At 40.3% G+C, this 22,220-nt stretch overlaps 3 long non-coding RNA genes across 4 annotated transcripts; 1 reads left to right on the plus strand and 2 right to left on the minus strand.

The window, feature by feature from the left end:
• The first annotated feature begins 1,744 nt into the window (after positions 1-1,744).
• LOC121653815 lies at positions 1,745-3,040 on the plus strand. Its single transcript, XR_006012871.1, has 2 exons — positions 1,745-1,832; positions 3,007-3,040. It is a non-coding gene; the product is annotated as an uncharacterized LOC121653815 (long non-coding RNA).
• LOC121653814 lies at positions 1,775-2,403 on the minus strand. The gene is made up of 3 exons (XR_006012870.1): positions 2,172-2,403; positions 1,942-1,989; positions 1,775-1,826 (listed from the first exon to the last, which is right to left on the minus strand). It is a non-coding gene; the product is annotated as an uncharacterized LOC121653814 (long non-coding RNA).
• A 6,292-nt stretch (positions 3,041-9,332) lies between the features above and the next one.
• Positions 9,333-13,716, minus strand: LOC121655018. 2 transcript variants are annotated; one of them, XR_006013064.1, is made up of 6 exons: positions 13,688-13,716; positions 12,951-13,013; positions 12,520-12,571; positions 10,526-10,682; positions 9,884-10,034; positions 9,333-9,523 (listed from the first exon to the last, which is right to left on the minus strand). It is a non-coding gene; the product is annotated as an uncharacterized LOC121655018 (long non-coding RNA). The 2 variants fall into 2 exon arrangements; XR_006013063.1 differs by having other exon boundaries at positions 9,884-10,682.
• Between the last annotated feature and the right edge of the window lie 8,504 nt (positions 13,717-22,220).

Here is a 22,220-nt window from a genome sequence, read left to right on the forward strand (position 1 = left end):
TCGGGGGAATGGCGCCGAGGAATGTTTAACGTATGCCTTATTTCGCGATCATTAAAACGCTCACGGGAGATCGATATTGAGGGATTTTCAGCAGCCTGTGAGGAGGAAGATTCATCCTGTTGAAAATCTCCTCTTCCTCCACCGTGCTGAATGCCAGCGGCTGCTGCTACCGAATTTAATGGTGCGGGTGTGACGTCTTCCTCGGAACCAGAATCTAAAGAGCTCTCTTCGGAGCTGGTTTGAGAATCAGCAGATGAAGACAGCTGTGTATAAACGCTTTCAGAATCCTGAGATGAAGGCGGCTCCTCGTCATCAGAATCTGATAATGAGGCCTGGGTTTCTGTTTCCTTGTAGCTGGACGAGGGCGAAGCTGAATCGAGATGCGGCGAGGACTGAATTGGCGAGGAGTCAATGTGCACCAGCGCCTGGTCTATGAGGTCTAGGTGTGAGGGTTGAATCAGTGAAACAGAGGGAGGATTTTCAAGCACATTATCACCTTCATTTAATGATGCTGGAGGTGTCTGATTTAAAGCGTCTATGACCCGTCGTAATGCATCCATCCATCCATCCATCCATCCAAAAAATAAAATAAAATAAAAAATAAAAATGACTCACCTTACGTCACACACAAACACCTAAAGAAGATCACTCAGTTTTCTTACAACTTGCATAAAAGCAAGTCCGAGTTGGAGAAACATGTCAAGGGCAGCCGCAGGTGTCGCCGCTGCCGCAGGGGTCACCGCTGGCGTCGCCGCCGCAGGCCTAACCGCCGCAGGCCTCACTGCAGGCGTCGCTGCCACTGGTGTCACCGCTGGCCTCACCGCTGGCATCGCTGTAGACAGAGCACGCTGAAGCCTTTTTCTTCTTCTGCGTCGTCTTTCCAGAGCTGCGCAAAATACAGACAAAGATGGTATTTAAAAATTAAATCTCCCCACTTTGCCTATGAGTGAGTGATTGCTTTACCTCTATCTGCGCTGTTTGCGGCTGATACAACCGCAGTCCTCCTCACCGAGCTCTCTCTGTGAAGGGGGGGAATGAAGGAATCGGCATAATTAATTATAATTATAGACTAATTATTTGTACAACACATTTAAAAAAATAAAATTACCTTCAAAGCGTTTTCTTCTTTTAGGTTCCCGAGTCGCTACGTGCACATGCTCTGCAGTCGCTATGCGCACATGCTCTGCAACTTTAAAAAAAAGAGAAAAGCAGTGAATCGCCGATCCGCCAGAGTATGCTGTCTCTGAAACAAGCCAGTCTCAGAGCCCCTGGAATATGCATCACAGAATGACTCATTATCGAAAGCCGACATGGCGGCGTCGACGGCTTTAGGGAACTGAGCCGGTTACGTTAAACTTTAAAAGTAAACTTTTAAAAGTAAAAAAAAAAGAAGCAGAAAAACTGTTGCTGTAGTTTACCTGATACGCTCGGAGCGGGGTTTGGAATGTTCACCGAAGGCGGGCCTTCTGTCCTCGCGGGCTCTGTAGGCCCAGCGCATTCTCTGAATCCCAGGGGCACGCGTAGATTGTCGGGCTGAGTCACTCCTTCTACCCGCCGGGGGTCCTGACGGTTTCGGAGGCTGAGTCGATTAGCAGGATTAGCTGTAGCGTTAGCTGTAGCATTAGCTGTAGCACGGCTAATTGCAGCACGGTTAACTGTAGTACGGCTAGCTGCAGCGCTACTCTGGCTGCTAGGCAGGATGGATAAGTTTCCTCTGTAAACGGCTGGATTTTCCACCCTTCTCGCTGGTTGTTCTCCAGATCGGTGTGTGCATGGAACCGAGGATGCTTCAGGCTTCGGGAGTCTCTCCGCCGCATCCAACAGATCTGCAGGTAGGTTCAATTTGTGTTAAAAACACACACACATCAAACACACATCATCATCATCTTCACGGAATTGCATTATATCAAAATGTTTTTTTTTCTCGGTTGAACCGCATACCAAAGTCTCTCTGAGTGAAATGCAGGTCCTCAAATTCTTCCGCAGTGACTAGAAGAAAAAGATATTTTTAATTAAAAAATAAAATAATTTTTTTTTAATTTAGAAAAAAATATATTTTACTTTAATAAAACAATGATTTATTTTTATTTAAAAAAAAAACAAAGATTTTTTTTATTTTAAAAAATTTAGGAGCATGCAATAGGAAAAAAAATAATAATAAAGGGACTTACCTCTAACGAGAAAGTTTTCACCCAGTTGTGAGGGCGGTTGCGGATGAATTTCTGCCACCGTTGATGATCCACGGTATGTCAATACTGCGGTAGCAGGATTTTAAACAGAATTCAGTATTTCTGCAGAAAAAAACGAGTCGACGAGAGGGGTAAAATTAAGCCCTACCACGCTCCATGTTCGCAGGGGGGTGATGCGCCTCCGGTCTGGTTTTAAAACCAGGACGCTGCTCGGCTTATGTATAGTATATACGCCTATCTTTACATTTGACATTAAGATTTAGCGTTTAAACAATGCCAAAAGTAAGAAGAACGATTAGTTATGGCTCCTAGAGCAGGACTCCCCTGACATCTGTTTTTTGCATCACCAGCGATCTTGACCATTCTTTTGATTTTTTTTCTTTTAGGCCTATGATATATATGAAAAAAGGTCGGCTCACTCTCATCACGGTCAACAAGTAGCCTGCGTTTAATTACCACTCTCATGGTAGCTAGTGTGCTTCACATCCTCCATCTTTTTGTGACAGAAAGTTCTCTCTCCCCCACCCCCAACTTTCTTGTGACAGAAAGTTTTCTGAGCTTACAAGGGATGATCTATTAAGGTTTTCATTTTTTTAAACTGAGCGCCTTCTCCAGCACGTATGAGCTCTCTCGCATGCTGAAAGGGAGGGAGGGACATCCACCGCCCTTCTATCTCTCCATTTATGAGTCTTTCACCACAGTTCCTTTTTATTTTGACAATAACCGTGTTGTTTTTTTTTGTTTTTTTTTTGCAGAAATAGCTTTGCTTTTGCAGAAATAACTCTGCCTAATTCTTTTTTTTTTCTTATTCTTTTAGTGGTTTTTCAGATGCAGCAGTAACGGATGGGGGGGGGGGGGGGGGGGGGGGGGGGGGGGGGGGGGGGGGGGGGGGGTGGGGGACAACAAAAAGCTGAACAGGAAAAGGAGTTCGATAAGTAAAAGTTTTTTAAAGCATAAAATAGTTCTGCTTTTGTAGAAATAATTCTGCTTTTGCAGAAAATAATTCTTTTTTAATCTTTTTTCTTATTTTGACTGTTTTTTCAGACGCAAGCAGCATCCTGATGGGAAAAAAGGGAAGGAGTCTTTTTTTCTCTCTCAACCCAGCTTTGACCTCAGCTCCTTTTTTGAAAATAACTGTCAGAATAGCAGAAGTACCTCTGCTTTATTCTTCTCTTATTTTTGACAGTTTTTTCCAGACATATGCTCCCAACACGCCCTCGCTACACTCAGAAATATTTAACCCCAACTTGTAAGATTTATGCAATAAAATTAAATGACAAATTTCCATTTACTTTTCTTAGGTAATTTTTAGACAAACCTACCAAATAAACCTTACATGATGAATATTCATTTGTGTAATAAAGCCTATTTATTTGAAATGCATAATCCTTAGGTTTATGTATTTATTATTAATAAAGTATACTTACTTAAAAAAAATGAATATATTTCAAATACATAAAGTAGATTGTTTCAATTGCATAATAATCAGATTATCTATTCTAAATAAATAGAATTTATTTGAATCATGTCACTTATGTTTATGTAATTAACCAAATTAATCAAAATCTCACATTTATGTAATTCTCTTCCATTCAGTACTAACAATCTTAATGAAATAACAATCAGACCACCTTGATTCAACAGATTTATTAACATTAAAACATGTTAATATCCAACACATGAAGTTGTATGTAGGACAGAACATATTTATCACTATGAACTCTGTTTTTTATGTTAATGCATGTATAAAAGCATCTTTCCATTTCACTCCTCTCCATCAACCCCCCACATCCAACCTTTTTTCTCCATCCAGAGCTGGGATAACAAGTTATTATATTATAATCCTTCCCTGTACAACATGGAAGTGACTAAACTGTAAGAAGAAAAAAAAAAAAAACGTAAAAAACAAAACCCTGTTGAACTTTCAATTGTAAGAAAATATATTTGCATATAAAGCATTAAAGCATGACATGAGGCAAAAACACAAACCATAAATCTACCTAAAATGTTATAATAAGTAATTCAGCTCAACAGAGCAAACTGCAAAACTACCAGTGCAATAACTTAATAAACAGCACTTGAAATGAAATTACGCTAACTCCCATGTTTCAATTCCTTGGCTGCACCAAAAGTTAAAACATTTTTTTTCTTTTTTTTGTGAAGCACAAAAGACATATTTTATTGTTTCAAAGTTCTCACTCTCTTTGTTGCCAAAACAGCATCATAAAGTACACAGGAAACTGGATTTTGAATATCAGGGTCTGTTCCCTCCATTGAGTTTAAAGACAGACCATCATGAACACACCCAATGGATTAACTGATTGTAAAAGGCCCCAGAGATAATGTTCTTAATGACTTGGACTTGTAGGAAGAATGGTTTCCTTTCTAAAGTTCCTGTGATATTCTTCTGGCAGCTCGGAGGACTTCTGAAATTTTAATTTTATCTCCAAATTTCATCTCTCTCTGTGCTCCAAATGAACTCCCTGCTGTCCTTTTCCAATGACAAAGACCCCACTGAGGACAAAACCATCTCCAAAAACATTTCCCATGAAGCCTTTCCTAAAGGCCCTCAGGCATTCAAACCAAACAACTAAACACACAAATGGCCAGGAGCCCCATCTTCCGCTCACGGGCTGATGAAACCATAAAACAGGTATTTCCATTTCGCCACCCTCAAGAACAAAGGATCATTTAAACGCAAGATTCTGACTGGGAAAAAAAATAGAAATCTCGTAGGGCCTGTGTAAGTGCATTATTGCCAGCCAATTCACTGGAGCAATTTGAGTTTCAGTGCCTGTACTTTTGGTGATAGCTTGGCTGAGTTCCAGGTCCATTAGGATTTTCTGGTACACCTCGAATGTACACATCAGGCCTTTTGGATAGCTCAAGTTGGAGAGCGTATATCAGTCCATAAAGCATCACGGCATGCATGGCTGACACTCTGCAGGTTATTGGATTGACTTCTACACCTTCCAGCACAACACCAACATCAGAAAAGCTCCCATCACCTGGACCATCAGGGCCATGACCCTCTCTGCTCTGACTGTGTAGATGCCCATGGTCTTCTCTGCAATATCTGCCTCAGCCTCTCTGGATCCAATGTCCTGGAAATAAAGAGAACAGAAAGATCGGCTGTGTGACCATAACCTTGACCTCCAAAATATAAGTAGCTCATCCTTAGGGCAACAGAGTTAATTTGAAGCTCCTTCTTTAAAGCACTACATATATGAGTTCATGAGAATGAGATGGATTGCAGGTTCAAGGTAACCAATGACCTTAAGACCTTTGATCACCTCCTAAAAGCCTGGAAAAAAAAAAACCAAGTCAAAAAAGAAGTATTTGTATTGTTGTTAAACATGATTATACACAGCCTACTCTAAAAATTGTACACTTTTCTATCAAAACAACAATTTAAAATCTTATAACTATCTTTAAAGTAGTAGTCTTGTTCTCACATGTTTATGTGTTGATCCTCCACTGAGTGTAAGATTCTGTGCTTCTTTAAGACGGAGGGATTTTCGGAGAGACTGCAGAGACTGCCCTTTTCAATGAAGCCTGTGACCTGCCCATAAAAATGCAGTTACAAAACTAAAAATACACAGATATAAAAAATACAGAACCAGGAACCCCCAACTGATTTTGTTTCAGATGTCAGTGATTGTAAATACAGAGCCAGTACTGTTCATTGATGCAGGGAAAAATAGTGGAAGGAAGCAAACCCCCTCCCCCCTCCACCATGTCTACTCACCTCCCTCTCTCTCCTAAGCTCTTGTAGGAATGAGGTTTACTCCTCTATCCCACCCTCTCCAAACTTTCTCACTCATGCCATTATCTCTGCTCTCTCTCCTTCTTATCCTCCTCACTTGATGCAGGAAGCTCCCACAAATTCCTGACTAGGATGATCTTTATTTCCTGTATATACAATAAGTTTGTGATTAATCAGCTGTGCAGCACAACTCGTGAATATTGTAGACTTTTCTGCCAAGGTCCACAACAATTAAAAATCTGACAATTATCCTTTAAAGTAATAATCTTTTTCTCACATGTTTGAGTTGAGCCTGGGCACTGATAAATCACTTAAAATATTAGTATGGTACAGGAAATAAAGATGCAGTCTTCCAGTCAGGAAGTTTTGGAGTGTTGTTGCATCAAGCCTGCTCTAAATCACAACGTGTTTTGCCCAGTTTTTTTGCTTCCTAATGACAAAACTTGACCATGTGATGTAATAAACAGGGGAGGTGCAGCATTGAGAAGTGGAAAATGATTAAACTTTTCAGTGCCTGTTTAAAAAAAAAAAAGATGAGCTGTCTTGCATTGGCTTAAGAGAGGAATAGTAAGAGTAAGAGAAGGGTTGGAGGAAGAATGATGGGAAAGAAAAAGGACAACCTTTCTCTATCCTAAACCTCTCTCTCCCTTTACCCCTCACCTGTTGGAAATGCCACCCTTCTAGTCAATAGATTCCGCCCCAAAAGCAAAAACATTCATGCTTCCAAATACGCTGATTATGACATACCTCTTAACATCTGGCTTGTGGCTTTACTGACTGCCTCAGATCCTCAGCTGCCTTTTGACAGAGATAAACAATAATTATCCCATGTTTCTTTCCATGGACAGCAATCCTAAATATACTACAAGGTATGCTAATGGAGGATGACAGAAGTTAAATTATCTTTGTAAACTACAGTGTAGCAAAAAATTTAGAATAACCCATTAAGACCAAATTTGAGATTTCTAAAATCCCATGATCAATGTATGTGTGAAGACTGAGTATGGCAGAAAGATACAGAAGGAGAGGGAAAGGACAGCAGGGGACAACAGTGAAAGAGCAGGCGGGAGGGAAAAAGAGAGACCAAGAGGAGAGTAGGGGGAGACACAGTGTGAGAGGGAGAGAGCGTGAAATGGAATAACACCTCATCAGTTTTGTATTGGTTAGAGTTCCAATTAATATGTCCACATACTTGCCATATTTTCAAAGAAAAATTCCTTCTGTTTGATGTTCTCAAGGCGCTGGAGTTCGTAAGCAGACAGTCCACAACATGTATCCTAGTGATACCCCCCCAAACATACACAGTAGAATCCAGCGATCAGATCCAAGAATCAAAATTACCTATAATTATCTGAAAGGCATTTCTTACTAAAAACTATGTCAATGAAGTAAAAATTGCTGGTTCAAAAGAGCTATAATTGTCTGTGTCCTTACCTTGTTGTTTGGCAAGATTGTCATCCTTGGCATAGTTGGGTTTAGGTGCCAGGACCCGGCACTCTTTCTCCTCAAAGTCCTCTGGACCAAGTGGATTTACTTCCTACAAAGTGACAGCACTACCACTACCTTGTGGGAATTTCTCATTCTAACCAAACAACCTGGACAAATTGGACTCAATGATGAACTACAGGTGGTCAAGGTCAATGTGTCCTCATATCCATCCCATTCTCATGAACGCCACATTTTATCAGGTACAGCTGGATGGAAATTAATTACATCTGGCACAAAAGACAGTAGGCTGACATACTTACCACATATTCTTTAACCAGTGTGTCCAGGTTTTCATTGAGATAGATGCTCAGACAGCTCAACACACAATCATGCCTCACGTTAATGTCTTCATTCTAAAAAGAAAAAAAAAAACATGATTCCATGCTTGTCAGAGACATGCTAACACAAAGGTGCTGAAGCTAACAAAGCCACTGACATTTCCCTACTTGACCACCCCATCACCTTGTTTTACCCCACTCAGGTAAAGCTCTGACAGGTCTAAGCCCATTTATTAAATATTTTTGAAAGGGCCAGAAAAAACATTCGAAATATTTCATGTATGAGCTTTTTCTATTCCCACAAACAATAATATGCTTATCAGATTAGACGAAAAAAAAAAAAAAAAACAAACAAAAAAAAAACACCTACATTATCCATCTGTGCCATCATGGCAGTGATCTTTCTTCCTGCAGCTCCACCTTTAGCATTAAAAACCTTAATCAGGTTGTTGGTCTGACGGTCCAGTTCTCCAAGGAATTTGGAGGTCAGAGGTACAGTTGTCAGTCGCATAAACTCTAAGTTGATCTGTAAAAGACAACATAGACAGGATACAGATTTTAACAGCTCATAAAGGTCATTGATAGACCAAGTTAGATTCACACTTACCTCACTGACATCAAAAAGTGCTGGCCATCTGTTTTGGAACGCTGGAATCGATGGCTCCTGAAGAACCTCCTGCCTCCTGATCGAGAAGGTATGCTGCATCATCTCAGCCTCATCCTTTTTCTTCTTTTTTACCTCTGTCAGTAGAGCCAGTCTTTCTGCCTCCAGACTCTCTCTTGTTTCACCTTTGGGCAAGTTTGGACAGAAATTAACTTCTGCCTTCCTGGGCTTCTTGATGTTGGCTGCTGACTTCCCCTGGCATTTCCGTTTATTCTTCAGAGAGTTGACTGCAACCTCATGATGTCCAGCTCGGCTGAGAAAGAAAATAATTTTATTTTTACATTAAATGCAAGTCTATGAATCTGTTGGAATGACATTTTATATCTTGCCTCACCTTGCACAAATGCATTAGAGCAAAAGACTCAGTGCTTCGGATGGGAACAAAATAGAGCCCATTAAATAAAACACATACCTGAGCTTTGATCTGAAGTTCATCATCTTTATTTTCAAGTAGTGTTTCCAACCACAGTAGCCATTGCGAGTGCCTTTCTCCAGTAGACATGGGTAGTACTGTATCAGAGCCTTGGCCACTTCTTCTAACTGCTCATCATTTGGATATGCTGTATATTTCATGATTTCTTCAGCAAGGCCCTCAAGAATATCAAAACGTGTTTTTGGGCTGGGAGACAGCACAGTTCCGTGTGCATTGAACTCATTATTTCCGGTGTGGAGCATCATCTCGGCACAGTATGAAAAGCGAGGAACAACAAAGTGTTTGGGCCAAGAACAGGACCAGGTCTTAGGCGATGACAAGATGATGGTATTATTACTGCTGTAGGAGTCTGAATCATTTTCTTCATGTGATGAGGAGCTGATACTGGCAGTAATACCTGTGATTGTGGGGCTGGCATCTCTTGTGAGTGGATTAGAGCTGGTTGTCTCAGAAGGTAGGTATACGACTTTCACAGTAGCTTTATCTTCAAGTTCTGAAGTTGACGAGAATGAACTGATCATCCATTTCTCTGTCTCTGTACTGAAGTCTGAATGGCTCAGTCACTTGGAAGAAAGTCTTTATTTGAAGAGCGAATTCCTCAAACAGTGTTTGGTATTCCAGATTTAATGGTGAGTTTTCTTGCATCATCGTCACCTCCAAAAAGGACTCTGAAAGTTACTTGTCCTGCCATCCTGCTTTGCTAATCTGAGGTGGAGACACAAACAAAGTGGTCAGGTATTAGTCTGGTTATTTAAATACTTAACCAAGCAAGCAGAATGCACAGAGGGGACACTGTAATAGCCTATAACTGATGAGTTAATGAAGACAGAATGTTAGTAAAAGCAGAACAACCGGTAGAGAGAGGATGGAGTAGGATAAAGAAGAGAACATTAGGAAGAGGTTATGAGATGTGGCTTTTAGGGAGAAGAATACTAGAGAGAGGTGGGTAATAGAATGGTTTGGAAAGAAAAGAGGCTAAAAGAGTGAGGAGAATGGCAAAAGAGGTGGTCAGTGGAGAGGAGGCTAGGACAAGTAGAAGGACAGTAAGAGCTTCTAAATACATACCTTTGATGACAATGTGTCTCTTCAGGGTCACCATATGTCTGGATCTGACTGTGTAGGCCACAAGTGGGTAGCAATCTCTTAGCTCCTCAAACTGAACAAGGACAACCTTTCTATCTGGTAACAAAGTCAACTGAAAGGCCCTGAAATGATCCTGATACCAAGCAAAATATAAACGAACTATGAAGCTCAACTCATCTCTCACTATACACATTTGTAGAATCTCTGCAAATTCAGGCATTCCAGCTGTTGAATCATATACAACCATCATTCCATTTCTGTAGTTGACCCCCCTAGTTGTGACATTCTTTGTGAGATTAACTTGGCTAACCTCTGGATACGTCTGTCTAAGAGCCACTACAACCTCCTCATTCAGAACATCAATAGGGACTGTGGACACATTTGTCACTTCCAGATTTGAAGTACTGGGACTAAATGAGTGCAAGTGATAAGTGATTAATTGCTGGTGTTTGGTTGCCAGAGTGAGTGCAATATTCCTGAAATTATTGGTGTGTCGGGCAACTTGTTTAAAAAAACTATGTTTTGCCTCAGATCTTATCGTCCATACACCCACAAGAGGCCCAAAGCACATGATCAAGTGTGGATAGTGCTCAAGGTAGTGGTGTTTAGGTTTCAGTGTCTCACCTGGAATAAGCTCACGTAGTCTGTCTGTGCTCAGACACTTTCACATCAAGGTAGGCGATTGTCTCTTGGGTGTGAACAGGTGCCACAACTAACTCTACGATTTCCTTCAGGTCTAGTATCACCTGCCAAGCTAGCTCACCTTCTGGTACAAGGTCTCCTATCAGAAATGGGAGAAAACGTATAAGGCACCAATTCTCATGGGCATTGCCACCTACCGTCTTCCTACTGGAATAGGTGTGTGGTATAAGGTGAGGCCGATTCTTTGTGTCACTCCACTTGAAAGGAAACTTAAGGATACATGTATTAAGACACTCAAGACTAAAATACTTCTTGGAGATTAGAATGCTCAAACATAGTGCTAGTTCAAATGGGACAACCCCTTCAAACAAATCATGCACTATATCTGGGGGATAACCTGTGCTGACGTGAAAATGATTGAGATGCTCAGTTAAAGGGCAAGCTCGCTTTACTCCAAAGCAACTCGTTTCAGTGTCCTGTGCAGTCTTTACATGTGCTTCATGTATTTCTTTGGTTCTAAGAGAAAAAGCCCCTGAATAAACATCATTTGACTGGATCTCTTCTTTTTGAGCAGTACAAAATCGACAAATGTAATGCCCAGAAAAGCTCTCTATAAAACCAGCCAAAGCGTGGGCACCCAAATTGTCAGCAATAACACTGTGCACTGTTCCTTTGACAAAAGTCCCAAGCTTTGAAACATAGACACCGTGCTCTTCTAATGTAACAAGATCGTGTAATAGTGGCTCTAATATTTTTCTATATCCATATGTCTTTACATCATTACTCTTGCATAAAACTGCTAAATAAATAGAGGTGAGTGCTGAGTGAGAGCCTGGTCCCAAGCTATTGAGAATCCAATATATGCTGCACAACTTGTGCTTCTTCTGTGATGTGCCCAAAGGATTACACAATTCAAAGTCATCAATGTATAAAGTTAAACAAATTTTTAACTCATCACCTGACAGGAAAGGGTTTTCTTTGAAGTATACACCATCTCTTATGGAGCAATACTGCTGATTTTCAAGCTGGTCTGTGTTACTGCCCTGTGTTCTGTGGCTATCAATTACTTTATTCAACACTTCAGGAGAATCAAGTATCTGCTGCAAAGATCGCAATAATGGAATATATTGAAAGGACCTACTTGTTTTTGATCAAGAACAAATTCTACTGGCTCGACAACCTTAAACACTTCTTTATAGTATTCTTTTCTCTTACAAGCTGTTGCAAGGGGGCCACCTTTTCTCAGTGCATTTGCCAAGGGATTAGATTTACATAGTGAATCAGCTAATTCTTTAATAACCAAGCTATCAACCTCTATGTTTTTGCGTTTGAAAAAATCTGAAATACTGCTACAAGTTATTGATACTGACACAGTACACAGCAAGTAGTGTAACTCATCAACCAATTCATCTATTGCTGTAGATGGAACATGAAAAATGTTTTCCAACTTCAATAGAACAGAGCCAAGTTTTTTTTCTATAACTTCAGGAAGGTCCTCTGAATTATCAGTGTCACTATCTGCATCTGACAGGCTACCATCTATGTCTGCAGTAAATGTGGGCCCTTCATCTGCTGAACTAGATGGAACACTGACTTTGACTACACCTACTTTAAAGTCCTTTAAACTGTGTGGACTGTGTTTACGATTTTTGTGTGAGTTAAAAGTGCTATATATGTTTGACTGATATGTACATCCCTCAAACATGCAAGTTACATTTTCATACTGCCTAAGATGTTGATTAATATGACTAAAGTATTCCTTCTCTGTTGAAAGTTCTTCACACCCACAGGTCTGACATGAGAATGTAGTGGACTGAGAACCTGCTGTTTCTAACTTGCTGTGTGTTCGATATGTGTGACTCAAAAGTTTCTTCCAGCTTGTGAATGAGCATGGACAGTCTAGATATAAACATGGATAACGGCCTGTCTGGCTATGGTGGAAATATCTCAGCCTACAATGTTTTAATAACTCGTACCTGGTAGATAACGAACTGTCACACAATTTGCAAGGCCACATTCACACAGCACCTGCGAATGAAGACGAAGAACAGTGAATCAATTAAGTTATTTGTAATATGCGCTGCATGTCAGCTCGAGTTTGTAGTTAGAGTTTAACAGCTTTCATGTTGCAAAAAAGGCACCCAAAAAGCCAGCTATTTTTTAAAGTATATCATGCAAAACAATACCTGAAAAACCCACACATCCAGCCATGTCCAAGATCAGACTTTGTAGGCCTATTGACTTTTTGGTAATGTAAATCAAATCATTTATATTTTTAACATTCTTACTCTAAACATTTCAGCTTGATATTGGAAACCATTTTGACATTACATGAACTGTAAATTACTATGAACTACATGTAAACTTAGCTACATTTTGATGTGTACATCTTTCAGCTTATACTTACAAAATCTATGTTGCCACATGGAGGTGAGAACACAGGAGGAGGAGAACCAGAAAAATTAGGTATCTGAAAAAAAAGAATATGAGTGAGAAGAAAAGCTGCATCTAACATTCAGTTCTGTAATCCAAGTCAGTATTTAAATACAGTACTTTACAAGGCAGTAACTCACCTAACACTAGCTAACATGTTAGAGTCCAGATTCTTGACTCCATTAAATTCTTGTACAGTTCTTTATTTTGGTTAATTACAAGGACAGACTAAGCCATTTAGCATAGTTTGCTATGTTAAAATCATTTAATCGTTGACCTACACATATTTCCTACTAACAGCAACCTGTAGAGAACATGTCTACCAAACGCACTGTTAGACGCAGCATGACTAGCGACGTTTAACGAGCAGGGAAGCGCACGCGTCACCCCGCCCCCGCGCAAAAAAAGAGCAGAAAAGAGGCTTACACGTTGACCAAATTAGTTTGGAACAAAGTGATTTTTATTCATGACTGGGATCGCAAAGTACATTAACCAACTGCAAAGGGTTAGTTTAATCCAGCATCAAGTTGTATAGCCATTAATAGCCTGTTAGCTATGATGCTAGCGTGTCCGGTACAGCAATGTGACCAAGATATAGCTGCTTAAAATAATCACCAACTGCGTAGATTTAATCATAATTGATGTTGATCTGACATAAACTGCACAACTTTGACACATTTGAGAAAACATAGGATGTCTCCGATTGCTTACCATCTCACGGGAGACTGCTACCCACACGTAAGTCAGTGCTGGTGTCCAGAGGAAGTGCAGGACATCATTTCCGGTTTCCCCGTTTCACTTCTCAAAACTTTTATGTAAACCAATCACATAAATTTTAAATAACAGAATCTTGTTTGTTTTACAACTTTGATTATTTAAACCATGTTAGTATGTATTACCCAATTACATGTCATACATTTTAGAATAGATAAAATTATGTAGATTATAATTAATTTTAATGCATTAATTTAGCAAATATTAGTTTTTAAATAAAATCTAATAAATCCAAATGCATAAAAATTACCTCTGGCTTGAATCATTTCTGTGAGTGTATAGTTTTAAGATTTTGCGTTTAAATAATGCCAAAAAGTAAGAAGAGGGATAAGCTTTGCTGTTGTTGTAGGTATTTACGGCTCCTAGAGCCAAGGGTCTCCAAGGGTCTGAGGAAAACGCAGCGCCGCATGATACAATTGATGCGGTAGGGGCAAAGGGCAGCTCACTCTCAACACAGCCAACACTTAGCCCCCCTCATGATAGCTAGTCTGTTTTCACATCCCTTTAACTTTTTAAAAATGCACACCTCTCTAGCACACCGCTGTATGAGCTCACTCGCACACTGAAAGGGAGGGAGGAACATCCACCGCCCTTCTCTCTCAGTTTATCAGTCTGCTCCGCGCAGTCTTTTCAGTGAATCCAACATTTTGTGTGTTTGTATGTATTTTTTGTTGTATGTTTTTTTTAAAAAGCATACCTTGCTCTCTCTCTCCCTCCGTGCTCTTTTACCACAACTCCTTTTAAGAAAACAACTGTGATTTTGCAAAAATACCTCTGCTTTATTCTTTCTTCTTATTTTTGACTGTTTTTCAGACGCAACAGCATCCGGGGGGGGGGGAGCACAATGTTAAGGTAAAGTTTTTTTAAAACACTACCTTCTTTTCCTCTCTCTCCCACTTTAACCTCCGTGCTCTTTCACCACAGCTCCTTTTTAGAAAATAACTGTGGTTTTGCAACAATACCTCTGCTTTATTCTTCTCTTCTTATTTTCAGTGTTTTTTTCCCCCAAACATGCCCCAACATGCCCTCGCTGGACCCACCGTTACACACCTATCTGCTGCTTCTGTACATTGTTTGGGTCACCTGTGAGTCCAGAAACTCCACAGCTCCACACATCAACACTCAGCGATCCACCGACATCTAAAGGATAACTGATCTTTCCAGGACAGCCAAGCAAGCGTTTTGTGAGGGGAGACAAACAGTTGGAAAACAGAGTGAATGGAGGAATTTGTTAAACAGGAAAAAACAACAGGAAACTGAAAAGGTGACTTCAGGTACGGCCAAACCAACCAGCAGTTTTTAGGTACCTGATAAACTGAATTTTGAGACAAAAGCGTCTTACATGATGGTCAGGATGATGTACAACCTACAGGTGACAGTAACCTAAATCAGTGGTTCCCAACCTGGGGTCCCTGGACCCTCAAAGAGCCCATCTGAAATATCACACAATTAACGAGCCAGTCGTTGCATTCAACATTCTGGTCCACACTCCTCACCATTTGGTGGTGGTGATGCACCAAATCGCTGTTTTCCCATCACCAAGGAGATTAGAAGTTGCTGCCTGTATGAGATGCGACCACAGCGGGATGAAGGAAGATCGCTTTGAAAGGGATTTTCCAAACACATGAAATTTTGGAGCAGTATTGTTCATGAGTTTTAACAATCTCACATAAAGAGAGACAGAAGCATCTTTATTCCTTTGTGCAAACGGATGGCTGATACGGCTGGGTTTAAAAAATTGATTAGTAGATTTTAATCGATTTGAAAGTTTTAACTTCTTCATGTTTTAATACTGTTTTTATCCAACGTTCTTTGTTTTTCCCTTCTCTTTTGTTTTTTGTTTTTATAATGTTAAATATGCTCATTTTCTGTAAAGCACTTTGAATCACATAGTCATTGATTGAGCTATAAAAAATTAATTCCATAAAACTTGGGGATGGATTTTTTTCATACATCGTCTTTTTCGGTGACAGGATTTTGATTGTCTACTATTCTATTCTATTCTATTCTGTTTTACAGTCATTTAGCAGACGCTTTTCTCGAAGATGACTTACATTTGAGAGGAAGAATACAAGCAAGAATTCAAACAAGATGGGATGTCATCATTAAGTGGCAGTACAGGACTGCTTTGAGTCCAGTTGGGCCAGGTGCTGTCATGTAGTGCTAGAGGCAGTACATATAATTTTTTTTTTTTTGTAAGTCATTTTGTTTAAATACAAACATCATGATTTCATCAAAATATCAACTTGGGATATAGAGACTTGGTCCTCATTTAGAGAGCGGAAGGAGCAGAGTGAGGCACCAGTAGCTGGTTTGGTAAGGCTGAGTTGGTCAGGCTCAGTGATTGGTTATCTGATGGTAGCAACCTTTTCAGTGGAAGTAGGAAGCAAAACATTCTGCAAACATTTCTGCAGTTCGAGCACGAAGTGGGAGGCTGAGCAGGTGGTGGAGATAGAAGAGAGTTAAACACCGATGAACATGTCGTGTGTTGGAGTCCATTGCAGATCATTGTTCGGATAAAAAGGCTATCTCTGGCCACCTTTAGGCTGGATGTGAAAGTTTCAAGTTTTTGCTGGTACTCAGACACGCAGTGTGCTCTTTTGATTTGCGCCACTTTCTTTCTGCAGCCATGAGTCCGGCGTCTGTGCTCCCCTCAAAACCTCTGTGAGCCATGGGACTGGGAGGGTTTGTCTGGCTGGTTTTGACACCAGAGGACAGAGTTGTCCAGAGAGGAGGCGAAGAGAGGAGCAGAGTGTTTCTGTAGCCTCATTAACAGACAGTAAGGAGAAGTACTGAGTGGGAAGGGAGGGTAGAGTAAACCTCATCAGACAGCTGTGTAGGCCTGAGGGATCTCAGGTTTCTACGGTAGGAGACCATTTTTGGAGCCGCTTGATTGACATGAGGGAAGGAAGACAGAGAATTTAACCAGGAAGTGGTCTGAGAGATGCAGCGGGGTGGACGAACAGGTCGGCTGTGGAGCAGTTTCAGTCAGCACCAAGTCAAGCTGGTATTACCAGACTTGTGTGCTTGGAGGAGTCTGAAACAGTTTGAGATTGAAAGAGTAGATGAGAGCCAGAAAGTCAGTTGCCTGTGGTTTGTCAATGTGAATCTTCATGTCTCCCATGACAATTAGTGGTGTGCCCTCATCAGGAATGTCAGAGAGAATCATGTCCATTTCAGAGACAAACTCATCTGTACTGCCACCCGGAGGCGGTAAATGACCAGAATGTATGCAGTGATGGGTGTAGAGACCTGTACTGCGTGATACTCAAGTGATGAGCAGTTAGCCATAGGACGAAGAGAAGTAAAGTTCCACTTTTTAGAAATAAGAAAGCCCGTTCCACCTCCTCGTCCAGCTGAGCGAGGTGTTTGGGTAAATTCTGCATTGACACAAAGGGCAGCTGGTGTAGTTGTGTTTTCTGGACGGATCCAGGTCTCAGTCAGGGCTAGGACCTGAATGTCAGAGAGATTTATCAATGAACTGATAAATTCTGTTTGTTCACTGCAGACTGACAGTTCCAGAAACCAAAGGTAACAGAGGATGTGACAGACGTTCATGCCATTGGAAAGGACAGGCTTTGCGGATCGTGGTGTCTATGGGTGGCACGTCTTGGTCTGTACCATGTCGACAGGGATGGTGTGAAGCACATTGTGCGTTGATTTAGTTGTGAGGAGGTTTAAGCTCGTGCCCTTGCTCGGTGGATTCGCACAGGTAGACTCGCAGGAACTTTACCCTTTGTGGTTTTAGCCCGACGTGGGCTGACACAGCTGATCCCACTTTGCTTGATTACAACCGGCTGAAACCTTTTGTTCTGCTGAAGTTAACAAATTCTCTCTTTTATACAGATTTTCCTCAAAATCCACCGCCTCTGCTTTGCCCTGATCAGTACACAGTGGATGTGACCCGCGTCACAGCCTCAACTGGTTGTAGAGAGAAGGTGCTAACGACAGAGCCCCACACTAGGAATGTCAACACAACAACCTGAAACCAAGACAGAAACTCAAGCAGTAAAACTCACCTAACTTACTGTACCAACCCTGGTTGAAATCAGTGCTTGATTGTCACGTAAATGGACTCAGTGTTTTTATACAAATATTTGTTGGAGAATGTCTTTAACATTCAAGAAAAATAGGCAAGTATTACACAATTAGCTGTAAATGAATCAAAATTGAATTGGATTAAATCACAAGTCAAATCAAAATGAGGGGCTGTTGTGAATCGAATAGATTCAGGAACTTAATGACGGCATCCAGCCCTGGTGGCTGAAGTCACAAAACTTTTCAAGCGATCACGCACCAGTATCATTCACTCTGAGAAATAAGAACAATAAACCAACTAGAAACTGGAAATTCAATACGTCATTACTTAAAGATCCCGAGTTTATCAGCTACTTTAAAAGAGAATGGTCCTTATATCTAGAAAACAACGACATCCCACATTCTAAGAAATGATTCATGGGGTTAGTATGTAAAGCTTAAAAAAATAAATATTATCAACACGAAAGGCTGTGTTTGTTGCATGTACACACACTAATAAGTTGTTAACTTAATTTAGTAGGGTTGTAGAAGTAGAAATAAAGATGTATTGTCCTAACTTGAAAATGTACACATTTTGAATACAACAAATTTACATCCTCCAACAAAGGAAAAAAATAAGTTAGTGAACTCATTTATTCAATAAGTGTACTTAAAAAGCTGGGGACAGGGTTGTTTTGCCCAGACACACGTCCTGGAGTCAAGGCCATGCCTGCTACAGCAGGAGGGAAAAACGGAAAGATGGCAGAGGCTGAATTTGTATCTTTTCATTTCATGCTACGTTCTTTAGGTAAGTTGCTTTTGTTTTTCTCTTTTCATTTTGTTTTGCTGAAGACCCTCCACCTTAAATGAAACTCGGAAACATCTGATAGGCTAGTTGTAAAGTTTTCAGGTAGCTAGTGTCTCCTATCTATTTCCTCAAGTTTAGTTTTACTTTAAAACCTGAAAATCATTTTCCTTTAACACCTGTAACAATGATTGTCACTGCAAGTGTTGAGCTTGTCCGAATTTAAAACTGGTGCTGACTGAATCGTTTTTCTCCTGCAGGAACGTTAAAAAATTTGAATTCAAACCTGCAGCACGTCGGTCAGATATAGCTCAGTAAACATATCTGGACGTTGTAAGTCGACACTGGGTGATATCCCGTGTTTTGGAAAATATCAAAAGTGATTAATTTCATCTCTGAAAATGAACTACGTGTTGAATCAGTGAAAGCAGCTTGGGAAGCCGTCACATTGAAATACCACTTGAAGAGGCTAGTTTTTTTTTAAAAATCACATACCGGTCTCAGGAAAGACCGTGTTGCACGGATGATTAACTTGCTTATTCGTGTAACATTTGGGGTAGTGTTTTGTTTTTACAAGATTTTACACTTTTCTTTACATGACAATCAGCTGCTGCGCGATAGTGAGGCATCTGGTATTTAGTTACTGTTCTGCTTTGTAGTCTTCAAAGTTTAAAATATCAATGCTCGCTTTATTCTTGCATTTCATTTTTGGTTTATAAATACAGTTTGTTTTTTTTAATTGAGAGATTTTACTTAATAGAGTTCAAGTACAGATAAAAACTTTTAAAAATATAAGTTTTTGATCTTTTTTTTTCAGCATAGCTTGCCCTTATAAAAAGTAAATAAAAACAAGGCATGTTGCTGAACAAAACCAAAATCTTATACAGTGCACAGAAATAGCTTTCTTGTTTTTTATGTTAATATTAAAACATATATCAAAACAAACATTCATGGAACATTTGCTTCTCACAAGAGTCGGAAGCAAACTCCTCACACACTGGATGACTTCAAGTCTGAGTTTCTGCAGAGGTCTGTCAAACATTTCCTGGCAGGTGACAGTCCTGAATTTGAAGAATATACTCAGGGAGCAGTGAATGATGATGCAGAGCAAGAAACAGTTTCAGAATTGCCTAACTTGATTGAGAAAAATCTTTCCCATTTGCTACTAAAATTGGAAAGCAAATTCATTGTACCACAAAGGTGTATTGATGAGTTGGTAGAAGAACTACACTTCATTTCCTCATCAGCTTCAACTCCAATCTTTAAGGAGATCTTACAGTCATGCTTTAAGAAGCATAATTGTGAAGTGAATGATTTGATGATCTCAGAGATGATGACAGACCTATGTGAATGCAATCACTTACATTAGCTTTAAAGAATAATGGTCCCCTTTCTACTTCCTATAAAAGGAGAGCATATTTCAAGCAACATTTTTCCATGGAGGAACCCATTGAGTATTTTCTCATTGCCACAGAGCAGAGAAGTTTTCAATATCTACCTATCCTGAAATCATTGCATGAGGTTTTAAAGAAAAGAGAAATCCAGGATTTGCTGACACACAGTTCGGAAGTGCACAGTAGGTATGAAACTCAAGTACCATTCATTCATGATGGTACAAATTTTAAAAAATTTTGAGGGATGACATTTTGAGGGATGACATTAGAGCAGCAGTGGAAACCTAGTTCAATGGTGAGTCTTTGGTCCATATTGCAAACACAGTGTGTTGCAGTGGCACCAGTTACTCCACTGGAATGATCTTGGCACATGGTGTAACAGGTGGTTGCCAGATTTTGTGGAGCTGATACAGATAGTTGTTATAAATGGAAAAGTTGGCTTCATTGTTAAATGTTTAAATGCTTAGTAAATGGAACATCTGAGAAGCTTTGAGCTTGAGAGGTCAAGAAATATAAAGTCATTGAACCAAGTGAGTTGTCCGACATCTTCCAATGGCAGCATACACAGTTGCTGGAAAGCGGATGGTAAATCTGAAGCGTTTCATTCATTTAGTGTAGACACTCATCGTATTATGTCATCTTTGTGACTTTGCGTACAAAACCTCATAAAACACAGTCAGTTCCATCGCCCATAACGTTGGTGGTTTAATAAAGAAAGGTTTTTTGCATTATTGCATTACCCTATACTTTGGCACAAATAACTTTCATATCCTAGTTTTACTATTATAAAATGCAAAAACAGTCATCTGTAATCTTTGTTGTAATTGAGTGCTTCAAATAGCTTGCACGTTCTGTGACTTCTTTGTGAAATGACTACACTTATCCATAATATATCCAAACAAAGTCTTAAGCGGTTTCAGAAATTTTGTTTGATGTTATTTAAAGGACTCTTACTTTTTGTGGCAAGAAAAGTGTACTTTCCATCATGCAAGCATAAGCATTGTATAATAAGAATTTTCTTTATTTTCTATTTGCTTGGTCAATATAAGCGTACAAGTTCACGGAGAATTTAATGTTTAAGTGATGTGACTAAATGCACTTGCAGTCAGTACAGTGTGTGCAGAATTATTAGGCAAATGAGTATTTGATCACATCGTCCTCTTGATGCATGTTGTTCTACTCCAACCGGTACAGGCTTGAAAGCCTACTACCAATTAAGCATATCAGGTGATGTGCATCTTTGTAATGAGAAGAGGTGTGGTCTAATGACATCAACACCCTATATCAGGTGTGCATAATTATTAGGCAACTTTCATTCCTTTGGCAAAATGGGTCAGAAGAGAGATTTGACGGACTCTGAAAAGTCAAAAATAGTGAGATGTCTTGCAGAGGGATGCAGCACTCTTAAAATTGCCAAGCTTTTGAGGCGTGATCATCGAACAATCAAGTGTTTCATTCAAAATAGTCAACAGAGTCACAAGAAGCTTGTTGAAAAAACAAGGCGCAAAATAACTGCCCATGAACTGAGGAAAATCAAGCGTGAAGCTGCCAAGATGCCATTGGCCACCAGTTTTGCCATATTTCAGAGCTGCAACATCACTGGAGTGCCAAGAAGCACAAGGTGTGCAATACTCAGGGACATGGACAAGGTAAGGAAGGCTGAAAAACGACCACCACTGAACAAGACACACAAGATAAAACGTCAAGACTGGGCCAAGAAATATCATAAGACTGATTTTTCTAAGGTTTTATGGACTGATGAAATGAGAGTGAGTCTTGATGGGCCAGATGGATAGGCCTGTGGCTGGATCAGTACAGGGCAGAGAGCTCCACTCCGACTCAGACGCCAGCAAGGTGGAGGTGGGATACTGGTATGGGCTGGTATCATCAAAGATGAGCTTGTGGGACCTTTTCGGGTTGAGGATGGAGTCAAGCTCAACTCCCAGTCCTACTGCCAATTTCTGGAAGACACCTTCTTCAAGCAGTGGTACAGGAAGAAGTCAGCATCATTCAAGAAAAACATGATTTTCATGCAGGACACTGCTCCATCACACGCATCCAAGTACTCCGCTGCGTGGCTGGCCAGAAAAGGTCTAAAAGAAGAAAAAATAATGACATGGCCTCCTTGTTCACCTGATCTTAACCCCATAGAGAACCTGTGGTCCCTCATCAAATGTGAGATCTACAGGGAGGGAAAACAGTACACCTCTCTGAACAGGGTCTGGGAGGCTGTGGTTGCTGCTGCACGCAATGT

Source organism: Melanotaenia boesemani, chromosome 15 (assembly GCF_017639745.1).
Source record: "Melanotaenia boesemani isolate fMelBoe1 chromosome 15, fMelBoe1.pri, whole genome shotgun sequence".
In the NCBI taxonomy this organism is placed as follows: domain Eukaryota; kingdom Metazoa; phylum Chordata; class Actinopteri; order Atheriniformes; family Melanotaeniidae; genus Melanotaenia; species Melanotaenia boesemani.